Raw genomic sequence first — 19198 nt, 5'->3', positions numbered from 1 at the left:
CTGAGATTTCTAGTGATCCAAAGTGCGAAACACTATCCCTTGTAAGATTTTATGTCTCCAGATTTAAAACAAACCAGCAATTGGAGCATGAATAGATAGACCACTGGAACAAAACACAGAATCTAGAAGTGAACTCTTCAGCAAATGGCTGATAAATGGCAAACTCTGTAGCCATCTGGGAAAAAAAAGTATTTTGACTTATACCTTATCCCATATACTCAAATCAATTTTAAATGGATCAGTGTTCAATTACAAAAGACTGGAAGTCTAAATGCCCATCAATAGAGAATTGGTTAAATTATGTGCACATCCCTGCAATAAAATGTTATGGAGATTTGAAAATAATAGCAAGGAGTTCTGTATCTATTGCTATAGACATATATTCTTGATATATTGTTAAAAAAAGCAAGGTATAGTCAATGTGTATGGCACACTACCATTTTTGTAAATGAGGAATGTCTTGGCTTCTACTGTATAAAAAATCATCTGGGAGAATGTGCAAGAAACGGTGCTTACCTGTTTGGAGCATGGGGATGGGTGTGGGAGAGTCTTTATACTGTATACCTTCTTATGCCTTCTAATGAATGAACCATATTTGTAATACTCTTTTTAAAAGTTAAAAAAAAAAAAAACCTGATGAAAATCAGACAAACCTGGTAAAGGAGAAGCTCAGCTAATCCTGACAGACTGAGAGGACAATAGGAGAAAATGAAAATCTTACCTGTCCACAAATTTCCACTATTAGTGAACCCCAGTGCCTATCCCCACCTAGAGATGTCATTCTTTTTACAAAGGATCATCTCCAAAAAGGCTTTACTTAGAAACCTGGGGAGGCCTTCTGCCTATAGTGCAATATAAATGCTTGATACATATAAGAAAAGTTATTTCTATGGAGACCTGACAAGAGTGTTCTGACTACTTCCTAATTTTGCCCATGAACATTCTATGTTTATGTGAAATATCTTGCCAACTGACAGTATATATACGATCAAAATGTGAGCACTGTAGTACCAGCCCTGAAGCCAGATCACCAGGGTTCAAATCTCAGTTGTTCGCTGATTAGCAGCTTACTTGCTAGAGGTTATGAATTTCCTTCCTCTGTTATTATAAAATGGAGGGCAAGCACAGCATCTGCTTTACAGGATCCACATGAAAATCAAAGCTTACAACAGCCTGTCCAATAGCAATATAATGCTAGCCACAAAAGACATTAAATACTTCCTAGAATTAAAAAGAAAAAAACACCCAATATTTATCCCAATATGTCAAAAACATTATCACTTCAACATGTAATGAATATAACAAACAATAGTGTGGTTCCACATTCTTTTTTGGTAAGGAATACATACAGCTGACTTTCAGGTCTCCTATCTCAGTTTAAGACTGTGCTGTGCTTAGTCGCTCAGCCATGTTCGACTCCTTGTGACCCCATGGACTGTACGTAGCCTTCCAGGCCCCTCTGTCCACGGGGATTCTCTAGGCAAGAATACTGAGCAGGTCGCCGTGCCCTCCTCCAGGGGGATCTTCCCAACCCAGAGATCGAACCCCGGTCTCCCAAATTGCAGGCAGATTCTTTACCATCTGAGCCACCAGGGAAACCCCCAGTCAACATTAGCCGTATTTTAAATGCTCGACAGCCCTCTTTGCATCAGCGCAGCCCTAGACATGCCCAGCACGCGGCAGGTGCTATGTGCTCTGAGCAGAAGCATGGTTGCTGCTATGCTACCTCGTTTGGAGTAAACCAGTCTATCAGGTGAGCTATCTGGAAGACATGCATGTATTTTGGAATAAACTGATGCGACTTTCTTTTAGCCAGTCACTTACTGGACCTCCATATTAATTCACAGCTACAAGATAAGGTGCAAGGTTCCGATCTATGCAAATAAACCGTTTACATAAGTGGGGCCACTGTCCTCATCTCATTCTCTGGTCATCCTAGTTCCGGGTTGGGGATGGGGTGGGTTGGGGGAAGGAGGTGGGGTTAGTTGTCTCCCCTAATGCGGAGGGCCCTGGACCACTAACGCTGGGGAAATGCAGGCGAGTGGGACGGTCCTTTAAAAACGGGATAGGGTGGTGAAAAAAGAGCGCCGAGCCCTCGGGAGAACAATTAACGGCCGCGGCGAAGGGCCACGTTTAGGGGGCGGTCGGTGCCAGAAGGGGCAACCATGAAGGCGGACGAATTCCGAGCGCCAGCAGAATTCTCGTCGAGCCAAGCGAGCTTCCCCCAGGCCGGGCGCCCGGGCACCCGGCGAGCGGCGAAGGTGCCGGGCCCCCGCGCGGGCCCGCGGAACCTCCGCGTCCAGTCCCGGCTCCTCAGGGCCGCAAACACCGCCAAGGGCCTCTGCCGCTCGCGTCCACTGTCTCCCGGCTCCTGAGTGGCTGGGGGGCCGGGATTAACCTTTCACCGCCGCGCGCTGTCCAATCACAGGCTCGCTCTCATGCCGGCGTGGGGCGAGCGGGGGAGCGCGGGGGCGCGGGCGCCGGGGAGATTCTCCAAGCCGCCGTGCGCTGTTGCCGCGGGGCCGTGCGCGGGCCGCGAGCGAGCCGGGCGCTGCGCAGTCTCCGCAGGCGCCGGCGGGAGGGGTCGAGGCGGAGGCGCGGCGCGGCGCGGCGCGGGCTGCTCCAGGCCCCAGGTTGGATGGAGTGACCTGACAGCGGGGACGAGGCGACGGCGAGCGGGAGGACATGGCGGCGGCGGCGGCGGCGCCGGGCGGCACCGGGAGGCCTGGGCTGTGACGCGCGCGCCGGAGCGGGGGTCCGATGGTTCTTGAAGGCCCGCGGCGCCCCGTGCTGCAGGTGAGGCGGGCTTCCCCCGCCGCGGAGCCGCTTTTGTGTCCCGGGATGGGGGGCGGAGCAGGGATCGGCTCAGCGCGCCGCCGAGGCCCGCGTGGGCTCCGGACTTGTGGGGAGACCGGCGCGGGGCAGATGGCGCGGCCTCCTCGCTCGGTCCTGGGCGGGGCGGGCGCCCGCGCCGCCGGGTTCGGCGCAGCCCCGACTCGCTGGCGCGCGTCCTGACTCGGCGCTTCCCTGGGACTTTGTGCGCGGGGTCGCCTGGGCACCGGGTGGGCACGCGGGCGCCTCCGCACCCGGAGTGGAGCGCGGGGTGGCGGGGTGGGGGGGTCCTCGCCGCTCGCCCACCCACCCCCGGCCCGCGGACAGCGGGGCTTTGACAGGTCCGGCTGCGCGCACCAGGGTGGCGCGGGGTCCGCCGCCGCCGCGTCTCGGGAGCATCCCCGGGAGGCTGCGCGGTGGCCGGCGGTGGCCTCCTGGGTGGATACCTTCGAGGGGGCCGGGAGGGAAGGCAGGCCGGGCCCTCCGGCCCTGGCAGGAAAGCGCGAGCGTTCGGGGGCGCGCCCGGCGAGGATTGTTCGTGCTTATTGGCAGGTGACCAGCTCTCTGGGTCCCCAGGGGGCGGGTGGCCGAGGCCATCTTTTCGCCCCTCCTCTCCGATTTTTTTTTTTTTGTGCCAGCGCACCCCTGGACCCCTGCAAAGCGAGGCTTTCGCAAAGGGTTTTTCAATCCTTGGCAAATCAGTGTATGTTTTAAGTTAGCACTGCAGATTTTTTTGGGGGGGGTGGGGGTGGGGGCAGACTTTCCAGAAAAGCTGAGTTCCTCCAGGGCTTTGCCCGCAGTGTAGAGCTGGCCGATCACTTAATGTGTCTTTTTAATGGCCTGAAGATTTGCAAAGACAGATGAGTGGGGGAGTATTTATTGTAGTGTTCAGTCCATGCTTTTGTGGAGAAAGTCATGGTTACAGGGACACCTTACTTACCCAGATGATCAGTCTTAAGTATTGAGGTGACTATCACGGTTTACAAATATTCAGCTGGTGAAAGAGTTTTAATTTGAAGTCTTTGCTTTTTTGGTGCTTTGGATTTTTCTACTGTTTCTGCTTAGTCGCTTCAGTCGTATCCAACTCTTGTGCGACCCTGTGGATTGTAGCCTGCCAGGCTTCTCTCTCTGTCCATGGGATTCTCCAGGCAAGAGTATTGGAGTGGGTTGCCATGCCCTCCTCCAGGGTATCTTCCCAACCCAGGGATCGAACCCGGGTCTCCTGCATTGCAGGCAGATTCTTTATCTCTGAGCCACCAGGGAAGCCCCTTGGATTTTTCTGGATCTTCACAATCCTGATATTCAGAACTCTTGAGTTGCTTGGTTTTCAAGTGCAGCAGACTCAGTGAATGGAAAAGGGCACAGATTAGGAATTAAGTAACTCTGGGGGAAGAAAAACAAAAAAATATATAGAATGTGTCTTAATAAAGGTTAACTACATTGAAAATACATTGGTATAAAGATTAAATTTTCTAAATAAAAATACCCATTTTAGCCAAAGGCTCCAATAATTTATTAGAGGTTGGATGATGGTACAAGGTTCTGAATAAGGGTGCTAGTGAATAGTAATTTTAGTATTAATATCTTTGGGAACTAAGTGGGCATAATCAGTTTATTTTGCAAAACTTGTTAGTAGCTCTCTGTGGCAAATCATATTACATGTAATATGTGCTGTGTATACTTATATATAATTTTTCAAATTTTCATTGTGGGACATATTTTGTAATACTATAGATTAGAAACACTACAAAGATTGCTTTTAATATGATCACTGTGAACATTTCGTGAATTTATTCAGGGCATCAAAATACTGTTTTAAGAAAAGAGGTACACATTTAATTTGGGGAGAAAAGACCTTCATTTCCTACAGTTACTGTAGTAAGGGTTTGCTTTACCTTTATGCTCTCATCTCATCATTAAAGGTTAAGTTCTGTCTACTATATTATACCTGTGGCACTGTGACTGTGATGTAAAGTGTGGTGGTTTTGCCATTTCTGAATTTTATTGGCTTGGTTTTAGAAAACATTTTATTTTGATGTGGCTCAAATGATTCTTATTTGATAGTGATTTTGTGGCAGTATATAGTGGGTTGTACTTTTAGTGTAGTGCTACCTTTGAGGAGGGCTGACTTTTTGACATTGAGAGATTTATACCCTGCCACTGTCTGATGTATGAGATGCTTGGTTCATTTGAGAAAGTAGGTATTTTTTTTTGACATTCTCTCACTTGTGATCTTAGCATCCTGTGGTCATTACTTGTGGCTAAAGAGCAAAGGGAAATATTAATAAGTTCCTGTAATAAATGCCAAGATATTTCAGGTTCTTTTATCTATGTTCTTACTTAATCCTCACTGTGACCCTGAGACAGATTTAATAGTGTCTTATTGTACGTACAGGCAAGGAAGCTAAGACTCAGAGAGTTGTGAATCTAGAAGTGACAGAGCTAGCTCTGAGTCATGGCTTGATTTTGCAATCTTTGCACGTGGGCTCCTTTCCTGACGTTGCATTGCTGTTCCAAATGAATTTTAGGGGAACAACCTGCATAACTTGCAGGTAAGTCCTTAATTAGTACTTGTTAAAAGAATGAAACTCTTTTGTCTTAAATGTTCAGGGGGCATTTGATTATCTGAGTAAGATTCTTTCCCTTTTTTGTGTGTGTGGTAAAATACAACAAAACATACCATTTTAACCATTTTTAATTGTACAGTTCTGTGGCATTAAGTACATTCACATTGTTTTGCTCCCATCACCACCGTCCATCTCCAGAACGTTTTCATCTTCCTCAACAGAAACTCTGTACCCATTAAACACTAACTCCCCATTCCACCCTCTTCCCAGGGCCAGGCAACCACCATTTTCTTTTCTGTCTGTGAGTCTCCTGCTCACGGATCTGTAGGTATGTGTCTGCTTATCCATTAATCCCCCCATGGACTCTTGGGTTGTTTGTATCTTTTGGCCTTGGGAGCGATGCTCCTATGAACAAATAGCTAAAATAACAAAACACATTTGTATGAAGGTGAACAAATACCTGTTTGAACTCCAGCTTCTACTTCTTTGGAGTATCTACCCAGAAGTGGTGTGATTGTTTCTTGATCATCAGAACATTTGACTCAGAGCTTTACTGCCATATGAGCTTCCTCAGGGTTGTTCAGATGGTTATACTGTACTACAAATAGGAACTGTTTTTTAATAGCAGACTTTAATTTTCTTGAAACCCAGGATTTACTTATTTGTATGATCTCAGTTCCGACCTGCGTTTGGCAAGTAACTGCATTCATTCAGTTGTTCCATCATGGACCCATGCTGTGCTCTGTTGGATGGCAAAGGAAGGTACTGCTCGGGTCCGTGTTTAACTTGTGTGAATATTGAGTTGGAGCTGAGTGATTTGTCCTTGTGCTCTGCATTTTTGATATTCCAGTGTTCAGCTCATTTTCAAAGCCCAGTGGGCTTTATTATTTGTCTACTTTATTATTTGCTTTATTATTTGTTATTTATTTTTTATTTGTTATTTGCTTTATTATTTATTATTTGCTTTATTATTTGTCTACTTTGAGAAAGGATTTGAGGTGGTCTTATAATAGATGTTTGAGAGGACAGTGAAAATATTGGTGAAGGTTGAAGGAGGGGTAGAGTGTGGAGGGAGCAGGAGAGAATTAGAAGAGAAGCTTAGGACAAGGATAATTAGTGTCTGCATGTCACTAAAGGTTTTCTTTTTTTAAATATTAATCAAAGAAAAAGAGGAAGCAGGACTGATTATAGTTGATATAGATTAATGAACGGAAGTATGCCAGTTAAGCAGGAAAAGCAGACTTTTCTCTTGTATGATGAATACGCATCTGAATTCTTACGTAAAATGACATTAACAATATGTAGAGAAAATGTTTTACATTTTACAAATGATGGAGAAATATTTCTCACATGCCATTTTAGAGAAGCTGGGTAAAGGCCTCAGGCATAATGGAAAAGCTTTAGTAATGTAGATATAGACATTCTGGTGATTTGATTCACTAGAGTTTAGTTAATTTATCTTTCACACGGTATCCCTCGTATGTCAGTTGTGTCATTCAGGCTTTTGACAGATGCTGAATAATAATTCATTCACAAATGTACTCTTTTCCGGATCGTATAGGCAGTCAGGATTTTCAGAATTCTCTATGCCAGTCTTTGGGAGTGTGTGTCGATCTAAAAAGTAGGATTGCTTGTATGGTGGTATATACTCTGTGAATGAATACAGAGAGAAAAGCCTTATTTTTGAGGTCTAGTTGATGAAATTGAAATTCTCAGTCACGTAAGAAGGTCTTTGTTAAAAGAAATTTTGAGTACAAATCGGTTTCCTATTTTCCCTAAAATCGTCACTGAATTGGTGGTTCTGTTTCAGTATGCAGGGCTGCTATCCATTTTAAGTAGGTGACTAAGAAGATAGATGCCCCAAGAAAACCTGTCTGAGGATGTCAGTAAGATTTAGGAGATTCAAGACGTGGAAGACTTGAATTTTGGCCTTAGTATTCTGATTTTTGAAGCTCATGGTGACATGAAGTGTTGTGCTCTGTTAAATGTACTATCCTTACAAACAAATAGAATTGTAAGGATAGTAAGGGTAGAACAGAACGGTGCTGACATAAACAAGTGCTCAGATTTGCTGAGTGAATAAATTAGTTTATTTTATATTAGTTTTTAAAGGACTTAGAAGTTAACAGTTCTATGTAAAGTAATATTGCTTATATATTAAGGCTTTTACAAAGATCATTACTGTTCTGATTTTGGACAAATCATGCTGCCTGGTTCATTAGTGAGGACACATGATTAAGTGTTTGGAAGCAGTATGGACAGAGAGAATTAAGAATTTCATAGAAGAAAATCGCTATTGGGTTTTCCTGGTGGTGTAGGCTTTCTTATTGCTGGAGCTGGCTAACCCTGATGGTTGTCGTGGTGGTTCTTTTTTAGGTGACAGCTCAATGTGTGCAATAAAGTAGGAATTTAGAAAACACATTTGGAAATTCTCTTGGGGATTAGAACATGTCAGCGAACCAGAATTTTAAAATAAAGTGTTTAAAGAGCTCAGATAATGAGAGAAGGATCTCAGTTTAAGAGCTGATCTTTGACATGATGTAGAAAGGTTCTTTGATTAAGGAGTTAGGTCAGTAATCCTATTTGAAGGGAAAAAGAAAGGCAGTAGCAGAGATTCTTTTGAGAGGGTAAGTTTAACATGATGAGCCCAGAGCTTTAAGTGGTGTCTCCTCATGTACATCCTGCTGATTGGCCGTCACTCGAGTAGCTCCTAATAGTAGTATTTTCAGCTATTTTCCTTTTGTAAAATTAAATATATTAATATTTTATCAAAGCATTATAAGAATGTTTAAGAGCAAGTCTTTGGTGTCAGAGGGGTTCAAATTCTGCTTCCTTTAGTTTATCCATGAGGAAAACAGGGTGTCTGGTGGTCTTTCTGAGTCAGCTCCCTCATCTGAAATCTGATCTTGTTAGTAGTGCCTACTTCTTGAGGTTGTAAGGAAAAATTGAGTTTCTTAAACCTTTAGCCAGAAGACCCTTGAGAGCCCCTTGGACTGCAAGGAGATCCAACCAGTCCATCCTAAAGGAGATCAGTCCTGGGTGTTCATTGGAGGGACTGATGTTGAAGCTGAAAGTCCAATACTTTGGCTGCCTGATGTGAAGAGATGACTCATTTGAAAAGACCCTGATGCTGGGAAAGATTGAGGGCAGGAGGGGAAGGGGACGACAGAGGATGAGATGGTTGGATGGTTGGATGGTTGGATGGCATCACCGACACAATTGACATGAGTTTGGGTAAACTCCGGGAGTTGGTGATGGACAGGGAGGCCTGGCGTGCTGTGGTTCATGGGGTTGCAGAGAGTCAGACATGACTGAGCGACTGAACTGAACTGAACTGAGCACACAACCAGCATTTCATAAAATTTAGCTGATGTTGCTTCAAATAATGTACAGTAGAGGAAATTTGACTCTGTTCTTAATGTGATTTGATATGTTGTGATTTCTCCCAAAATTTATGAATACTGAGATGTATGTTTAGTTTTATAATGGAAGATGAAAAAGGAAAAGGGCTTGAGAGCAGTATTTCACAGACAAGTATTCTATGTGAGGGCATCCCTTGTGGCTCAGCTGGTAAAGAATCCGCCTGCAATGCGGGAGACCTGGGTTCGATCCCTGGGATGGGAAGATCCCCTGGAGAAGGGAAAGGCTACCCATTCCAGTATTCTGGCCTGGAGAATTCCATGGACTCCATAGTTTATTGGGTCACAAAGAGTCGGAAATGACTGAGTGAATTTCACTTCACTTCATTATATGTGAGGCTTGTTTGTAGTGGATCAGATGGTTCAGCTTAGTTGGGTCCCTGTCGTAGTGATGCCAAGCATAATCTAGAGCCTTAAATATTACTAACTTTACTATATAACTGTCCTTCCTCTATTATGTATGAATAAGTGCATTATCCTTGAATCTATATTTTGAAGCAGCATAAACTTTTTATATATGTGTCACATGTACTTGATATAGCCCTGTGGGTCTTATTCTTTGGAGATACCTGATTTGACAAAAGATACGAATCTTATCCCAGAAAAAATGTGCATGTGCATATTCAGAATTTTATATACATTTGTAGGAGGTACAGGGACCCCTGCAGGACCACATCCATGGATGCCGATTTAGACTATATCTACACAAATAAAGAGAAGTAATTGGTTAACGAAGGAACAACAGAATTCCAGAAAATTGAGGCAGACATGATCGGTGGAATGAATGAACAGTGTGAAAGAACGAGTGGTTAGGAAACCTGTGTCCTAGGCTGGCTTGGCTTCTGAATAACTAGATGTATCTTTAAGGGCAGGTCGCCCTGGCCTTTCTATAGTTAGTTTTGGTTTTCTCACTTTTAAACTGAGAACGTTTGTAAGCCTTCAAAGTCTTGTAGTCGGTAATCTTTGAAGCACTCATGTGATTCAGAGACTTCTCCATTTCATGCTGAATCTAAATTAAATGTGAGACCTGGAAAAGAGAGGCTGCATTTGTTAAGCATGGAGGTTGTATGTAGTGACCGTAAGTGGTGGAATCATGAGATGTTCTGAGCAGGAAACTTAAGGTGAAAACCTTGGGAAGTAAAGCTTCAAAGTAGATCAGGTTGGATATTGCCTTAGGATGGTAAAATTCTCTGAAAGAGAGAGAATTGAGTCTTTTCATCTTTTATCTCTGCATCTAGTACAGCTTTGTTGTCGTTCAGTCGTGTTCGACTCTTTGCGACCCCATAGACTGTAGCCCACCAGGCCTCCCTGTCCTATACCATCTCCCGGAGCTTGCTCAAACTCATGTCCATGGATTTGGTGATGCCATCCAACCATCTCACCTTCTGTCGTCCTCTTCTCCTCCTGCCATCATTCTTGCCATGAACTCTATGAGAAGTACAGCTTAGTAAATGATTATTAATGAATGAGAATCTGATAGGAGCTGTTTAACTTTTGATCTGATCCTTATGATGAAGAGCAAGTAACTCACTGAGAGGCCTCTGATACTATGAATGAGGAAAAGTATTTGATAGGCACTCTTGTATTTTAATTTTAAAAGCTTATTAAATTTTGTATATAACACAGTACTGGGATTACCCGCCTTTGCCCACAGACTTGTATAGCTGAACATTAAAAAGGAAAAAAAAAAACCCCTAATTTTAAAATCTTTATATGTACCTATCACATATAATAAACTCAGGTAATTCATGTTAGACCAAACATAATTTTGGTGTTTGGAGGAAAATGCATAATTTTGTTGATATATGAACAAATAATAGAACAACCTAAATTAGACATTTAAATGCAGTGTGTATATTCTACTGGAGTTAAGTGAAGTGAAAGTGAAGTTGCTCAGTCGTGTCCGACTCTTTGCGATCCCATGGACTGTAGCCCACCAGGCTCCTCCGTCCATGGGATTTTCCAGGCAAGAATACTGGAATGGGTTGCCATTTCCTTCTCCAGGGGATCTTCCCGACCCAGGGATCGAATCCGGGTCTCCCACACTGCAGACAGACACTTTACCATCTGAGCCACCAGGGAAGCTTAACTGGAGTTAAGGCAAGCTATAATTTCCAAACGCTGTTAGTACTTAAGAAGAATAATTCTTTATTGCTTATGTAATATATGGACTTCAGTTTCCAACTCTTCAATAAAATGTATGAAATGAAGCATTGTCAAAGGGTGCTTTCTTTTGGGGATAATTTGTTAAAAAATAGTTTTCATTGACATATGACAGAGTTCTGATGAAGAATACTATTATTATTTATAATCAATCTTTATAAATCTCTAGCTTTTCTGTTGCTGAACATTAGGAGAATTCCGGGAAGTTTTTTTACGTATGAGTTGGGTCCATATTTTGGCCAGGAGTAGGGAAATAAATAATTTTCCTAAGGCCTCTTTAACATGCACACACTTAAACACATATATGCATGTATGAACTCTGTCTTGCCTTAGCAGCAAATGCTCTGGCAAAATGCTTACCTGTGTTGTCTATACTGAGTGACGAAAAAGTTACATAGTACCTTGCCGTTCCTGTAATATTAGTTTATCTAATTGTTTCACTATGTCTGAACCCCCTTTGTGTTAATCATCTTTCTTAAAGTAGCACTTATTTATTCCACTGGAGAAAGAAGTCATTAGGTAGTGTTTGTATCAAGCAGTAAATCATGTTTAGTCTTCAGCTAAATGTGATAAAGATTCTGAAAAAAATGGTGAGCTATAGTCTGCTAGTGTGTATTTATTGAGTACCTGTGTTCTTAGACCAGAAAGGCCAGGAGAACTGTCCATCGACAGGGCTGATTTAAGGTGCAACAGCTTTACGATTAGAACAATATTTACTTATCTGTGTTTGTGCAGATTCAGTTAAAATATTCATTGAGCATCTGTTTATCTTAAATTGGGTCCATTCTTTTTCAACCCCCTGGAGAGATCGAAAGGAACATATCCACATAGATATTTTGACGGGTAAGCCAGTGTAAATTGACACTTCCTTTGAGACCCTGGTGTTTTGTATATCGTGAAAATAAAAGTTTGGAGTGAACCAAATTCTAAGTAGAATCCCACCTCTCCTATTTATTAGTCAAATAGTCTTGGGTGAGTCATTTCAAATCCTTGTAAAGTGGAGTTCATTCTTGTCTTAATGTTGCTTTGTGGATTAGACCAGATGGTAGACTGTAAATGCTTAATAAAAGTAAATTTTCTCCTTTTCCTTCTTTACTCTGAGAGCTTTTGATACGATACTTACCATGGTAAATGAAGAATTTTTTACACATTGTATTGAGGTTGTTTACTTCTCCTTTAAAATTAAGTGGAATCACTTTCAGTTGATACACAGGAAAGTGCATAAATCACAAGGACACACAAAGTGAACTTGCTTGTAACCAGTGCCCAGATCAAGGAACACGTAAGACCCGTGTTTTGTAAGGTTTTTCTAAACGCCCCCTCTCGGGTACTTCCCTCTCGCCTCACCAGCCTCTTCCAAAAAAGAGCAAGCATCATTCTGACTTAATTACTTTTCCTTATTTTCTAACTTTCTATCATGGAAATTGTATGGTAAGGTTTTGTGTTCAGTTTTTTTTTTTTTTTTACTTAAGAGTTTAAATGTGTGAGTCATTCTCTGTTGCATCATCAAGCTACAGCATTTAATCATGTGATGGTCAGTATTGTCTATTACATTGTTTTTAAAGGTGATGGACAGGGAGGCCTGGCATGCTGCGGTTCATGGGGTCGCAAAGAGTCGGACACGACTGAGCGACTGAACTGAATTAATTTATGGCTGGGCTGGGTCTTCATTGCTGCGTGGGCTGCTCTCTAGTTACTGTGTGTAAGCTTCTCATTGTGGCGGCCTTTCTTCATTTATTCAAGTAGATCCTGCTTGTGCCTGGCACTTGGATTGGTTCTGGACATAGGGATTATATGTGTTAGATTTCCTAAGGCCTCTTTAGCATGCACACGTTTAAACACATGTATACGTGTATGAAATCTGTCTTGCCTTAGCAGCAAATGCTCTAGCAGAATGCTTACCTGTGTTGTCTATACTGAGTGATGAGAAAAAGTTTTTTAACTGTGTTTTAACTGAGGCTGTTGACTTTGTGAACACGAGGCACCAGACCGAAGATTGGGGAGCAGATAGCAGGGGATGGTGTGTGCGAAGCCTCTGAGCTGGGAAGGAGCTTGACGGAGGGTCTGAGGTCCTGTGACCAGCAGGAGCTGGGGAAGCTAGCCCGCCCCAGTGAGGGAGAGGGAGGGGCAGGTCACCACAGCAAGGGTTTTGGATCTTATCCCAAGTGCAGAGGGACTCCAGTGAAGGTTTTGAGCTGTCTCACTGTCCTGGTTTGATTCATCACGTTGCCCCTACCTGACAGGTCCGGCTTCTGCTCTTAGTGTTGGATACTGTGTGTCAGTCACATCGTCTGCTTGCCATTCAGACAGTTTACTGACTAAGGGGGTCCCTTGGAGATGCCAGACTTTTACCTTTGCAGTCACATGTAAGCAGGTCCATATTGGGTGTCCCCGCAGCTTTGCTCGTGTTCAGATGATATAGGATTATAAACAGGAGCTTGTGGATACGGTAGCTGCCAGTTTTGTCCTTTGGTCCAGGGTGGTTACCTGCCTGTTTTTTTTTTTTTTTAAGGAGGAGAACGAAAATTCTGAAAGAGGAGAACAGTTGTAGTTTCGGTTCTTGCCCTTCTTCCCATTCTCTGTAGTCCCAAGATTTGTAAGCTCTGTAGCTTGCTCTTAATTGACCTCCAAGAAGACTCAAAGGGCTCAGAGAGTCTTCTCGAGTGTGGCTCCTGCAGTCTGTCACCTCCTCTCCCCAGTACATGCAGTTCCTTTTTCCACACCAAACATCTTAACCTGTTTTTTCTTTCTTTCTTTTTTTTTTAAATATAATTGGCATCATTGACTTAGCTAATAATTAAATGTTTGTGTTGTGAATTATGCAGGGGAGGAGGAGTGAGCCAGGGGGTTGCCATCTGTGTCGGTCCTGTTAGAGAAGTGAGAGAGAAGTTATTTACGTGCAGTCTTAGAGCTAACAGATGGCTTCATTCCACCCTGTCTTTGGAGCCTACTTCCTTTTCTGTCTTATCTGGGTTTTTCCTGTAATAAGATGCATATTGGGTTTAATTGTAACATGATTGGGTGCAATAAAAGCTATTACCTTGTATGTATGTGCGTGCTCAGTCATGCCCGGCTCAGTGACCGCATGGACTGTAGCCCGCCAGGCTTTTCTGTCCACGGTATTAATATCTCTCCCAGGCAAGAATACTGGAGTGGGTTGCCATTCCCTTCTCCAGGGGATCATCCCAGCCTGGGGATCGAACACATATCTCTTGTGTCTCCTTCATTGGCAGGCGAACTCTTTACCACTGAGCCACCAGGGAAGCCCCTTAAAGACTGCATTTATTCTGATGCTGCTTTTCTTTCTTGAAACATTTCTGGAATTCCTGTAAGGGAAATTGTGTGTGTGTGTGTGGTGGTGGTCTTTTTTTCTTTTTTTAAAAATTGTATTTAGCAGTAGCAGATCTTCATCTTTCTTTTTAGATCAATTGTACTTATGGAATTTTTGGAAAGGCTCCCTTGAGAGCCAAGTGCAGATCTCCAACTGGAAGTGTGCTACAGGCAGGCAGGGATAGTGATTTGGCGCTGGAGATAGGGTGACCGACATCGTGGTTCTTCCGTGCTTGGAGTGAGTGGGTGGTTGGCTCCTGGGACAAGGGGCCGCAGTGCTCCCGCTGGGATGGTTCCAGGCAAATGAGTCTGTGGAAAGGCAGTGACTGCAGCCAGGGGAAGGAGTGTCCCCTCTAAGAGAGAGAGGCAAGCTCAGGAGTCTCTTGCCTTGTGTTTAGACGTTCTTGTCAGTGGGCCTTGATGGAGGCTCAGGCCGAGATTAAGTCGGTGACGACCCTTGGCGTGTACTGAGACTAAAAAGGCTCACGGGATGAGATTCTGACCCTGTAGAGCTGCATGTGAGGCCCTTCACGGCCTCGCTCCTGCTCATCTGACCCGTGTCACGGTCTTGCCCGTTTCTGTTCGGGGGCTTCTGCGCACGCTGTCCGCCGGTCCCCACGATGTCCTGTGTGGGCTTCCCGCACACGCTTCAGAGCTGAGCTCAGGCTCTCACATCCTGCGGAACGCAAGGCTGCACTGGGGACGTCTTGCTTAATCAATATTTGTTGAATGAGTGAACAAGTAATTTAAGGGTCAGGAGGTAGATGAGAGTTTTGTTTTTTTAAGTGGGGAAGACTGAATACTACTCTATATACTGTTCTGAAATAAAATTGGACGTGTTCTGTTTTTCTGTGTTCTGCTAGTAGCCAAACATACAGGTCAGTATTTGGCACAGTTTTAACTTTTATGTTTTAAAATAGTTTTCAAATTTATGAGTTGTGGTATAAAGAATCCCCTGTTGCTACCTACGTTTACTAGTAGTTATCATCTTAGGCGGGGGTGGAGGGGACAGAGAGTTCCACTTGTGTCCGTCGTCTCTCTGCTGCCTTGTGCCAGATTGGCACATTTAGGGGTGGCGTGTTCTGATCCTCCTTCATCCCCCAAACATCCACTGTAGCAGTTTGCTTTCCCTGATACAAGACTTGGTACAGCAACGTACATTGTGTTCAGTTGTCCTGTCTCTTTTCTCTCTTAATCTGGAATAGTTTCTCAGGTTTTTTTTTTTTTTTTTTTTTTCTGTGATAGTGACATTTTTGAAGAGCGCAAGCCACCCGTTATGTAAAATGAGCCTCAGATTTGGTTTTCATGTTTCCTTGGGATTAGGTGCAGGTTTTGCACTTCCGACAAATGATATTTCTTTTCTCAGTTCATCACATTAAGAGGTACTTATTGTCAGTTTGTCCCAATATTGGTGATATTAACTTTCTCACTTGAGTTAAGGAGGTATTATTTGTCTGGTTTAAGCATCCAACCAGCAGTGAACAAAAGCCCCTCATTTTTACTATGTCTTCTAGCCACCTTCCCTGGTGGCTCAGATGGTAATGAATCTGCTTGCAATGCAGAAGACCTGGGTTTGATCTCTGTGTCAGGAAGATCCTCTGGAGAAGGGAATGGCTAGAGAATTCCACGGACAGAGGAGCCTGGGGGCTATAGTGCATGGGATCAAAAAGAGTTAGCCTTGACTGAGTGACTAACACTTTCACTTTTCCAGTGTAAAAATAACAATTTTCATTTGAATTAGTAGGTAGTATGTACAGAGAGACTTTGAAACTTTCACCCAATGGATTTGTCATCCTTTAATGATTCTTAATGAAAAGACTATATGTTGTCACCCTGCTTATTTAACTTACATGCAGAGTAATGATGCAAAATGCCAGGCTGGATGAATCACAAATTGGAATCAAGATTGCTGGGGAAAATGTAAATAACCTCAGATTTGCAGATGATAACCACTGTAATGGCAGAAAGTGAAGAGGAATTAAAGAGCCTCTTGAGGGTTAAAGAGGAGAGGGGAAAAAGCAGGCTTGAAACTCAACAGTAAAAAAACTTAAATAAGCGCATCTGGTCACATCAGTTCAGTTCAGTCGCTCAGTCGTGTCCGACTCTTTGCGACCCCATGGACTGCAGCACACCAGGCCTCCCTATCCATCACCAACTCCCAGAGTTTACTCAAACTCATGTCCATTGAGTCGGTGATGCCATCCAGCCATCTCATTCTCTGTCGTCCCCTTCTCCTCCAGCCTTCAATCTTTCCCAGCATCAGGGTTTTTTAAAATGAGTCAGTTCATTGCATCAGGTGGCCAAAGTATTGGAGTTTCAGCTTCAGTATCAGTCCTTCCAATGAATATTCAGGACTGATTTCCTTTAGGATGGACTGGTTGGATCTCCTTGCAGTCCAAGGGACTCTTAAGAGTCTTCTCCAACACCACAGTTCAAGAGCATCAATTCATCAGCACTCAGCTTTCTTTATAGTCCAACTCTCACCTCCACACATGACTACTGGAAAAACCATAGCCTTGACGAGACGGACCTTTGTTGGCAAAGTAATGTCTCTGTTTTTAATATGCTGTCTAGGTTGGTCATAACTTTTTTCCAAGGAGCAAGTGTCTTTTAATTTTGTGGCTGCAGTCACCATCTGCAGTGATTTTGGAGCCCACAAAATAAAGTCTGACACTGTTGCCACTGTTTCCCCATCTTATTTGCCATGAAGTGATGGAACCAGATGCCATGATCTTCGTTTTTCAAATGTTGAGTTTTAAGCCAACTTTTTCACTTTCCTTTCACTTTCATCAAGAGGCTCTGGTCCCATCACTTTATGGCAAATAGAAGGAGAACAAGTGGAAGGCAGTGGTTTTTGCAGTAGTTTTGTATGGATGTGAGAGTTGGACCATAAAGAAGGCTGAGTGCCAAAGAATGGATGATTTCAGATTGTGGTGCTGGAGAAGACTCTTGAGAGTTCTTTGGACTGCAAGGAGATCAAAGCGGTCAATCCCAAAGGAAATCAACCCTGAATATTCATTGGAAGGACTTGTTGAAGCTGAATCTCTAATACCTTGGCCACCTGAGACGAAGAGCTGACTCATTGGAAAAGACCCTGACACTGGGAAAGATTGAAGGCAAAAGGAGAAGGGGGCGGCAGAGGATGAGATGGTTAGGTAGCATCACTCACTCAACGGATGTAAATCTGAGCAAACTCCAGGAGATAGTGGAGGACAGAGGAGTCTGGTGTGTTGCAGCCCATGGGGTTGTAAAGAGTCAGACACGACATAGTGACTGCACAGCAACCGTGATTCCCATCTTAATTACTAATGTGATAGTTAAAAGTGGTGATTTTTCTGTCATTTTTTCCCTGCATTTATTAGTTGACATTAAATAGTTTTATCTGAATTTTAAACCTAATAAAATAAATTCTAAAATGAAACATTTATGAGAATTTTATAGGTTGGGAGTTACATGAAAAGGACTAGGGTGGGAGAATGGTTATAGTTGGATGATGTCAAAATTATCATTGTATGAATTGATGCATCTCTTGCTTTAATAGTTTCAGGTCAGCCCTGAACTATTCTTTGTTGAGAGAAGGGGCAAGGGTAGGGCTATTAAACTTGTTGGAATCATCTGGGTTGTTTAATTGTCTAAACTGAATTTTCTATTTGGCCACAAAAAGATGCAAGTTAATTTAGGTTTTGATCAATAAGGTTCATTCTCAACATAGAATTAATGAATGACAATTTTTTATGGACATTGCCAGGTTTCCTTTATGTAAGTCGAGTATGAGATTATCTTTCCTTTCAAAGGCCTTAGAATTTTGGGGGGAAGGAGCAATGGCAATAACATCTAATGTGGAGCAGATGTAACGAAGCCCCGATTTGGGTGGTGTAGGGAGCCCCCACTGTGCTGTGAGAGAGGAGAGCAGAATGATGGGGGTTACTAGGGAAGGTCTGGAGGTGTGGGGGAGGGGTTGGGCTCCACAAATAGAGACTCGTCCTTGGAGACTGTGGTCCACCCGTGGTGGGGTCACGGGGAAAGCAGAGCGCATGTGTGGTTGCATGTGGCTGTGATGTGGGCTTTGCCTCTCACCTGGAACTTTAACACGTTTTCGTCCTGACTCAACACTGACTAAGCATTTGTTACACTTAGGAGTTTCTTAGGCTACTTTTGTCTCAGAACTGACCTCTCTTCAGTAGTGATATCTTTGCATTATGTAGTGAGTTAAAGCAGCCTGTCAGAGAGAACTGTGACTCTGTTTTTCCTCCTGGACATTCTAACGTGGTGTAAAAGGAAAAATTGAATAACATTCTAGCACTTGTTTTTTATTGACTGAAGTATAGAAACTTCGAACCAAATATTAACCTAAAAACTCACCTTGAAAGTTAGTGATGTATTAAATGTTTACCTCTCTGAAAACAAAATTGCAGAGGAAAGGTCATTATTGGTGACTTGAAGGGCAGAGGTGGGTATCTGTGCCATTTTGACGTGTTGGAATATTGTCTTTTTAAGAAGTATTCCAAGTAAGTGCGCCATTGGCTGGCAGCCTAGAGTTACTTTCTATATGGAGATTTTGGTGGATGGAATTTGTTAAAATGGTATTTGACCTGTATTCAACTTCAATTTTGGACAAATTTAATTTTAGGCATAATTACATTGAAATGTAAACATAATATGTTTATGTTACAGATTTTAGAGAAGTGCAGAGATTTGTTCGGTTCATAGAGTAATGCAGGAAAAGAAAGCTGGTGAATTTGTGGTGTCAGGTATAGAAACTGGGGTAAATCTTAAACCACATTCAATGGCTTAAGAATGGAGTCCCCCCGCCCTCCCGCCCACCAGAGACTTAAGACAGAGTCATATGTGTTTATTGTCTTCATCCTCAGTTTAAGACTTTGTTTA

At 43.2% G+C, this 19198-nt stretch overlaps 1 protein-coding gene across 5 annotated transcripts in view; it reads left to right on the top strand.

The window, feature by feature from the left end:
- The first annotated feature begins 2646 nt into the window (after window positions 1-2646).
- DICER1 (dicer 1, ribonuclease III) overlaps window positions 2647-19198 on the top strand; it is a 75758-nt gene continuing 59206 nt past the window's right edge. For 3 of the 5 annotated variants that reach the window (XR_009695470.1, XM_061159367.1, XM_061159364.1), the window contains exon 1: window positions 2648-2796. The gene's annotated coding sequence lies outside the window, so the exon portion shown is untranslated. Of the gene's footprint in view, window positions 2797-19198 lie in introns of all 5 variants that reach the window. The other 2 variants (XM_061159368.1, XM_061159366.1) reach the window with 2 other exon arrangements.

Source organism: Dama dama, chromosome 13, assembly GCF_033118175.1.
Source record: "Dama dama isolate Ldn47 chromosome 13, ASM3311817v1, whole genome shotgun sequence".
NCBI classification, from domain to species: Eukaryota; Metazoa; Chordata; class Mammalia; order Artiodactyla; family Cervidae; genus Dama; species Dama dama.
This window is presented reverse-complemented; position numbering and strand designations above follow the sequence as displayed.